Source organism: Podarcis pityusensis (assembly GCF_964106645.2).
Source record: "Podarcis pityusensis genome assembly, chromosome: 5".
NCBI classification, from domain to species: Eukaryota; Metazoa; Chordata; class Lepidosauria; order Squamata; family Lacertidae; genus Podarcis; species Podarcis pityusensis.
This window is the reverse complement of record NC_138032.1, coordinates 22,019,678-22,028,286: the sequence shown is the minus strand read 5'-3', so window position 1 is coordinate 22,028,286 and position 8,609 is coordinate 22,019,678. Positions and strand designations below refer to the sequence as shown.

At 42.1% G+C, this 8,609-nt stretch overlaps 1 long non-coding RNA gene across 1 annotated transcript; it reads right to left on the bottom strand.

Annotated features, from left to right (window-relative positions):
* Window positions 1-211: 211 nt before the first annotated feature.
* On the bottom strand, window positions 212-8,351 carry LOC308478519. Its single transcript, XR_013987096.1, has 3 exons — window positions 8,100-8,351; window positions 2,076-2,176; window positions 212-1,991 (listed from the first exon to the last, which is right to left on the bottom strand). It is a non-coding gene; the product is annotated as an uncharacterized lncRNA (long non-coding RNA).
* Window positions 8,352-8,609: the final 258 nt, after the last annotated feature.

Genomic DNA, 8,609 nt, shown 5'->3' with positions numbered 1-8,609 from the left:
GTTAATCGGCCTATTAGGCTGGTAGGAGCGTAGAATGAAACAACTGATTGGCCTGCAGGAAAAGACCAACCAGGCTATAGGAGGGAAGAAGAATCAGCCAATCAGATGGGACGCATTGTGTAAATAATGTATATAAAAGCCTGAGGTTTGGGGGGGCAATTCAATCACTGTTTTACAAGCTGCAATAAGGAGCATGAAATCACTACAGGACTCTGATTTCAGACTGTATTTTACACAGAGGGCTATTGAAACAAAAGGAAAGAAAAACAATGAGATGGAACAAGTGATTAGGCTGGCATGAAAAGCCTCTCTCCATGATTATTCCACTCCATGCACTGCAACACAGCAGGTGGGCAGCACTCCTCAAAAACACCAGATAGTGGGAGTCCTGTTGGGAGAAAAATAGTCTTCCTGGGCAATGAGCCTAAAGTTTAAGAGCAAGGGGTTTCTGTGGGGTGGAGTCATGACTATTGATTGGAAGTCTTGTCCTGTCCATGGCATTAGTGTGGGTGTGTTTAAGGATTTCCCAGTCTACACCATAGGAATACAGTGGTACCTCAGGTTAAGTACTTAATTCGTTCCGGAGGTCCGTACTTAACCTGAAACTGTTCTTAACCTGAAGCACCACTTTAGCAAATGGGGCCTCCAGTTGCTGCCACACCGCCGGAGCCCGGTTTCTGTTCTCATCCTGAAGCAAAGTTCTTAACCTGAAGCACTATTTCTGGGTTAGCAGAGTCTGTAACCTGAAGCGTATGTAACCTGAGGTACCACTGTATGGTAGAAGTTCAATTGAAACAAAGGGCACTGGGAATTAGCTCTCTTACCAATCTGCCTAAAATTCATTCTTCTGGTTAGCCTTTAATTGACAAAAACCAAATCTAGTTAAATGTATTCCAAATTATATTACCCTTCCCACCTAGTCATGCACACCTGTGCCCCCAGAATCCTCTGTCATATTTTAAAGATCAAGCTTCCGCACTTTAAATAGCTCTGTTTCCTAGAACTATGTTTGAACACAGCTAAAGTGTCCAGAAACATGTGGCCTTCCAGATATTGTTCGACTCCAGTTCCATCAACCTCAGCCAGGAAAGAAGAAGAAGAGGAGGAGGAGGAGGAGTAGGAGTTTGGATTTGATATTCCGCTTTATCACTACCCGAAGGAGTCTCAAAGCGGCTAACATTCTCCTTTCCCTTCCTCCCCCACAACAAACACTCTGTGAGGTGAGTGGGGCTGAGAGACTTCAGAGAAGTGTGACTAGCCCAAGGTCACCCAGCAGCTGCATGTGGAGGAGCGGAGACGCGAACCCGGTTCCCCAGATTACGAATCTACCACTCTTAACCACTACACCACAACGGCAAGAGCATTGTAGCTGAGAAGCATCTGGAGGACCACAGGTTCCCCACGTGCACCAGAAGCAAATCTTAGGATACGGAATCAGAATCATAAAGCAGCTGGAAGGGACCACAAGGGTCAACTAGTCCAACCTCGTGCAATTCAGGAATCTTTCACCCCATGTGGGGCTCAAACTCCCGATCCTGAGATTAAGAGCCCCATGCTCTACTGGCTGGGTAGAGTTATACCTCAGTTGTGTAGAATAACTGAAAAAAATTATAATGATAGGGTGACAAGTTGTTCAGAGGTATAGAGCGCCAACACTTAACCCCACTTTTCCAACCATAACCAGGGCAAAGGAAGAATTTTTATATTGCCTTTGAATACACACATTGAAATACACACATTGAAAAATGAAGTTGGTAGCAAGAGATGAACAAACAGCATTCTAACCCTAAACATGCAATTCAGTTTTAATACAAAAGTTTCTTAAAGGCTACAAAATTGCTTTGGTTATTAGTTCTGCATCAAGCACTTTGCAGACAAAGAGTATATGTCATGTCATCATTGTAACATACAGTAGTTTGCACAGTATATTTAAACAAGAAATAGGCATTTCTTCCTCCAATTCCCGAAGTTCTTTTGCAAAGGCTTCTTTCCTGCAGAACAGAAACAGAAGTTAATAACTTATTGCCATGACATGAAAAAACTTCTCTGCTACACGCGGGGGAGGACATACTTACCCTCTTTTAAGAGAAGACAAACCAAACCATTAATACACACCCTGCAAGCCATCCAAGCAAGAGGAGGGCTGGTACAACATAAGTGGAATACGGGATTGTCTCTGAAGAAAGAAAATAAAGGTTTTATTCACATTGTGGCTGGAGACATAACATATGAAGGTCTTTAAGAGGAATATTTTGATTCCAGAGACTGGGAACCCATCAAAGGTTTAGAAAAGGATACCTCTCCCAGCCAGCCAGCCCAGTCAGGCCTGCCACCAGCAGTCAGTCAGTTCAGGAACTGTCCAAAGGTCCCAGGGAATTAGAGTTTCACTGTGGCTCAACTCTGCTGTGCCACCAATCACTGCTCTCTGCCTTAGCAGACGGAAGTACCACATTGGGAGCCAAGCATTCATCCCATCCACCATGATGGTTAAGGCATCCGAACTGCAATGCCCTGCCATATACCGTATTTTTCGCTCCAAAAGACACAATTTTTTCTTTCCTAAAAAGTAAGGGGAAATGTCTGTTCCTCTTATGGAGCAAATGCGTGGTCCCTGGAGCCAAATTGCCCAGGGGCAAAAAGCAGATCAGGCTCTCTCTCTCTTTTTTTTTTTTTTTTTGAAAGAGGGAAGTGGGTGTTGAAACAAAGTCGCTGATCATTTGCCGATCCGGGAGAGAGATAAGGGATGCTAGAGATAAAGGAGGCTGCCAGGGAGGTGGGAGGTAAAGACAGCAAACTTGCAAAAGGGGGAAACAGGAAGACTAAAGCAATAAGGAAAGAAATTAGAAGAAAAGGAGGAGCAAAAAACTGCTCCAGCTAAGGAAAAGTCACTACACTAAGGCAAACAAGAAGGAAGGGAGTATTGAAAGAAAACATCTGATCGGTGGGATCGGAAGAGAGATAAGGGACGCTAGCGGAGGCTGCCTGGAAGGGGGGAGGTAAAAGCCCATGGATCCTCAGGATTTTTACATTGGGTCACCCCAAATTCACAATCAGATCACATATCTTTGGCCACAGCATGAACCACAAAAATCATACACCCACTGTTTCATTCAGAATTTTTTTTCTCTTGTTGTCCTCCTCTATAAACTAGGTGCGTCTTATGGCCAGGTCGTCTTATGTAGCGAAAAATACGGTAGATCCATGAAAGCTGTTGATTCCATTGACCCTTAGTCCATAGACTTTCATTTGGGGTAAGTTAAGATGCTGCCATTGCAAAAGGGAGCTAACTTTGGCTCACATTGAGTGGTGGCGTCTCCACCTGCCCATTGCTAAAATGACTACCTTGGGGCCTGGCAGGGAGGAGTTTTTCAAGGAAACCATAGCAAGAGCAGGAGGGGCAGGGGAAGAAAGCTACACAGCTTCATTGGGCGAGTATCAGTAGTCTGGCGCTGGCTCTGATCCAAGTCCCCACAAACCCAAACTCTTTATGATCCACTCAGTTTCCTAACACGGAGGAAGCACTTGCTTACATTTCTCCTACTGAAACCAAAAGGATCTACTTACTTATTGTTACAAATACTTATAACCTCTCCTTCGCTGTATGGCCCCAGGGTGGGACATGTAAACACACACATACTAGTATAACAAATCAAAACAGCATATAAACAGCATATATAGAGATGTGGAATGGTGATGAATGTTGCTTTTGGTTTGCTGCTCATCTTAATCTTCTAAATGGTTGTTTTTAACCGTTTTCACCTATAATTTTACTTCTGTAAACCGCTTTGATGGTTTTTTGTTTTTTTACAACCAAGCAGTGTATAAATTTTACAAAGTAAATATATGAACCTTGATTAAAGCCGCACTTTTAAAACCACCTCACAACTAACAATTAAAAACAATGAGCTTGGGGACTATATAATCACCTTTTGACGCCATTTTTGTACCGGACATGTTGCTTGCTAATAGTGGGCAAAACAGAAGCTTAGTTTGGTGCTAAAAGAGGAGGGTGATATAAGCCACAGTCATTACTATGCACAGTGAAGAGATTTCACTTTTTGCCCACTGAAAGGACTGCCAATTTATTTACCTTTTATTTTATTCGTTTTGAATGTAGGAACAAATACCCAATAATTATAGTTCTCCCCTGTTCCCCGCCCATAAGAGCCCCCACTACGTCTAGCTGTATAAGCAATAATAAAATAAAACATCAATTCAATCGCTGCCGATTTAAAAAGTCTCACTCCACAGGTCTCCTTGTGTATTTATTAGTGTATTACACATCTATCCCATCCACCCCCGTGAGTTCAAGGTGATGTACTTCTTTTCCTTTCTGCTTTATCCTTGCGATAACCCTGTAGGTTAGGCTGAGAGACAGTGCTTTTCAGCACTGCAGCTGAAATTGATTTCCTCTGGCATGAGGTCACTGCAGACTTATTGGTACTGTGTTATTTGCCTGGAATTTTCACATATCCAGTCTGAATGGCTGCCCTGTCAGGTGTCTCAGGTGGCTGCCCAGCTCCTTTAGAAATCCTCCATCTCTGATTATTATTTTTTAATCAAACTTACACAGTTGAATGTCTGTGTGCCACAAAGCTGTTAAAGGTACAAGGGTCCCGTCAACCCTAAACCATGCAAAGAACTCAAGGTTAATGTTATCAGGTCTTGCCTCAGACTAAGCTTCATCTGGCAGTACCACATGGTTTGAATCTAGAGAAAAATTAGAGTCACACGTAGGAAGGAAAGCCCCAAAATGAACCGGGAAATCCCTTCTCTGTTATTTGGAGAAGGGAATTCCAGAAGCAATCACAACTCTGGTTAAATACAACGAAAGAAGGGAACAGACTAATATTGCAGAAAGCAATTGCTCTGAATGTTGCCTGAACATGTTGTTTCATAACTTTCATTCTACGAGGGCTTGATATTTTGATATTTATTTTAAAAAGGAAGGAAGGAAGGAAGGAAGGAAGGAAGGAAGGAAGGAAGGAAGCAAGCTCTGGGACTGGTACAGCAGTACTCCCTCTTGGCAGTCTTGTGTTCTTCATTAAGCAAACAATTTCATCACAAGAATGCATGACACAGTGTAATGGTACTATTTTGGACACAGGCTAAACTTGGGTTACCTGTGCATCATTGGGAAGGATCCTACTGCTTGAGGGTGCACAGAGCACCCAGAAATGCAATGCACTTCGCAGACATTTTTGCAATATGCAAACCTTACGTACACGGCTCATCACCATAGCATTAATTTGTGCTCATATATATATATATATATAATAAAAAGTGTTATTAACTTAATATTCCTTAACAGGGTGGTGGAAAACTGCAGAATAATGATAATAAAAATAACAATAAAAATAATTTATTATTTATACCCCGCCCATTTGGCCGGGCCTCCCCAGCCACTCTGGGCGGCTTCCAACAAAATATTAAAATACAGTAATGCATCAGACATTAAAAGCTTCCCTAAACAGGGCTGCCTTCAGAAGAGTTCTAAGAGAGCAAAGCCGTAAAACATGCTCTTTAACCGAGATCCAATTTAGCTGAAAGAAGACAATGAAAGGGGAAGAGTCAGAGACATTGAAACACCCACCATATGTCATGAGGCAATGAGCAGCTGGCTGGGAGAGATACTGTTTCAGGGGAATCGTTAAAGGCATGAAGGCCTGCCAATGGCACACAAATAAATGGGGCAGACATCAGTGCAGGTTGCCAGAATAAATATCCCCAGAAGCCACTCCCTCTGGGGTAATACATAAAATGAGTTCATTGGTTTCCTCATTCCAGAGATGACATTTGTGCATTCTCTCTCTCAGTTAACAAAACTTCGGTACAAAAACATAATAATTAAAACGGTCATAAAAACTACCAAGTTACAGTGCACGCCTATACATGCCCATTTGGAAGTAAGCCCATTGAAACTGGTGGTGCTTACTCCCAGGTAACAGGAGGTATGATTGCAACAAAACCTGAAGCTTTCCTTTTAGGAATCCTAGGTGCCGAAATCCCAAGGGAGCAGAAAATAGTATTTATGTATGCGACCACGGCTGTGCGGATATTATTGGCCCAGAGATGGAAAGAAGATAAAGTTCCTATCAAAGAAGAATGGCAGATAAATTTAATGGACTGTGCCAAAAGGGCTAAAATGACCAGAAGAGTCAGAAATTAGGAAAACCAAAATTTTAGTAAGTAATGGGGAAAATTTATAACTTATCTTAAAGACCATTGTAAGCTAATTGCTAGTACGATTGGAATATCACTTGTAGTTTAATGGTGAATTTTGGATACAATGTAGAGATAAAAGATTTGGATTATTATAAAAGATGCAGGAGGAAATGATTTACCATAGGACCCACAAAGGGGAAGAGGGAAGTCCAAGAGATTCCTTGGAATCTTGTTTTTCTGTTGTATGATGGAGATGTGAATGTAAAATGTTAATCTGAAAAACCAAATAAATGATTTTTATTTTTTTTAAGGAGGTATGATTGCAACAAGTAGGCCACGTATCCACAGCAGGAATGACCACTGGGAGGAGCGCAGGGAAGAAATTCCATGGTGCATCCGCAGCAGCACAACTGGACGCCTTCATTTGCCCCAGCTGCAACGAAACATGTCTCTCCCGCATCAGTCTCTAGAGCCACAGCAAGCACAGCAAGCACTGTGGCTCTCCAATGGTTTGACTTCACCCCCAAAGGCACACTCCTCCATTGTCTCCCAAGACAAATGGATGCCAACCACAAAAATAAGCCTAGGTGGGGAGGGGATGCTTGTTGCAACAAAAATGATCCTGTCTTCCTGATGAACGTTTAGTAGCAGCAAGGACAGTATTGGATGGTGTGGGGAGGCTGCATCGCTCACTTCCCTCCAACGCAGTTGCTGCAGCGTACCAGGATGGAGAGGGGGAGGGTTGGTGGTGGCAAGGTTGGCACATTGCAAATGAGGCAGCAGGAGCACTGTACTGGCTCCATTGCTGTGTTTGCACTGCATCAACCTCACCACCGCCACACCCCTCTCTATCCTGTATACCTGAAGGAGTGTCTCCACCCCCATCATTCAGCCCGGACACTGAGATCCAGCACCGAAGGCCTTCTGGCAGTTCCCTCATTGCAAGAAGTGAGATTACAGGGAACCAGGCAGAGGGCCTTCTCGGTAGTGGTGCCAGCCTTGTGGAACACCCTCCCTTCAGATATGAAGGAAATAAGCAGCTATCATATCTTTAAAAGACATCTGAAGGCAGCCCTGTTTAGGGAAGTTTAATGCTGTATTGTTTTTAACACTCGATTGGGAGCCGCCCAGAGTGGCTGGGAAAACTCAGGCAGATGGGCGGGGTATAAATAATATATTATTATTATTATTATTATTATTATTATTATTATTATACACAGCTGGCCAGGGGAACAGAAGAGCCCCAGCATGTCATCTGCTGCTGGGCAAGGGGCTCAAGTGAATGCTATAAAGACAAAGATACAACAGAGCATCATGTTTTAGTCTGCAACTTTCATCTAAGTTTATCTCCACTCGGGGAGGGGTACAAAAAACAGTACAGAAAGTGTCAGTAAATATTAAATGCCAAATTTCTGTCTTACTTGCTATTGAAACTAAAAGAGAAATCTGTTCACAGTTTCAAGTTCTATTATTAATCGATAATCAAAAGCAATGTAAAACAGAATTTTGATGCTCAATTCTCCTTAAAGGTACATACTGTACTGTGCTTACATTGGCTACATTTTCAAACTTAATTTTTACAGCATGGTAGCTACATTTAAATCACAGTACCATTTAAGATTATATGCATTGGGTTCATCCGTAGAGCTAGCAACTTTAGCTTTCTGCTGAGAAAGGAAAAGCATTCAGCTACTCACTCCTACTAAAGGATGCTTGTAGAATTACCAAACAATCAAAGTAATGCAGAAGAAAGAAAAAGCACTTTTTAAATAATCCAATGGAAAACAAGACTAGGTTGCTAATAAATGAGATTGCAGTACCCTAAAAATAAAAGAGCCCAACCACAAACTTAAAGAGGAAGGGCTAAGCTCTTATCCATGACTTTTGCACACAGGTGATCAACAATTCTAAAACATTTTGGCTTTTCACCATACCTGATTTTTCCATTCCTCTCTTGTGTGTCTAAGCAGAACTAACGTTCGACTCTGCTGTTACATCTCTGAGGCTTCTGGAGCTTTAAATAGAGCAAAATCTGGAATGCATTGCACCTGCTTCTTTCACTAGTGTAAGTTATCTGCATTCAATGGTTGGAAAAGACAGGAATTTGGGCCCTTACACTTTACAGGTCATTCTGTCCATTATTAGCGTAGAGCAGAGCTTTGAAAATTCTCACGTGGTGTTTTTGCCGGTCAGTCAAGCAAATTCTGATACCTTTTTTATAATGACTCTAATACAGCTAAGGCAGAGGTAGTCAAAACGGTGCCTTTCAGATGTTCTTGGATGACAACTCAGTCCCAGCCAGCATGATGAAGCATGATGGGAGTTGTGATTTGTTTGGTTTTTTCCAATATAATCTTTATTAGTTTTCCAAATTTCACACTTTAAATGCATATTATATTACATTTTACATTTGTAATTTGCTCCTATGAGCTGACTTCCCTCCT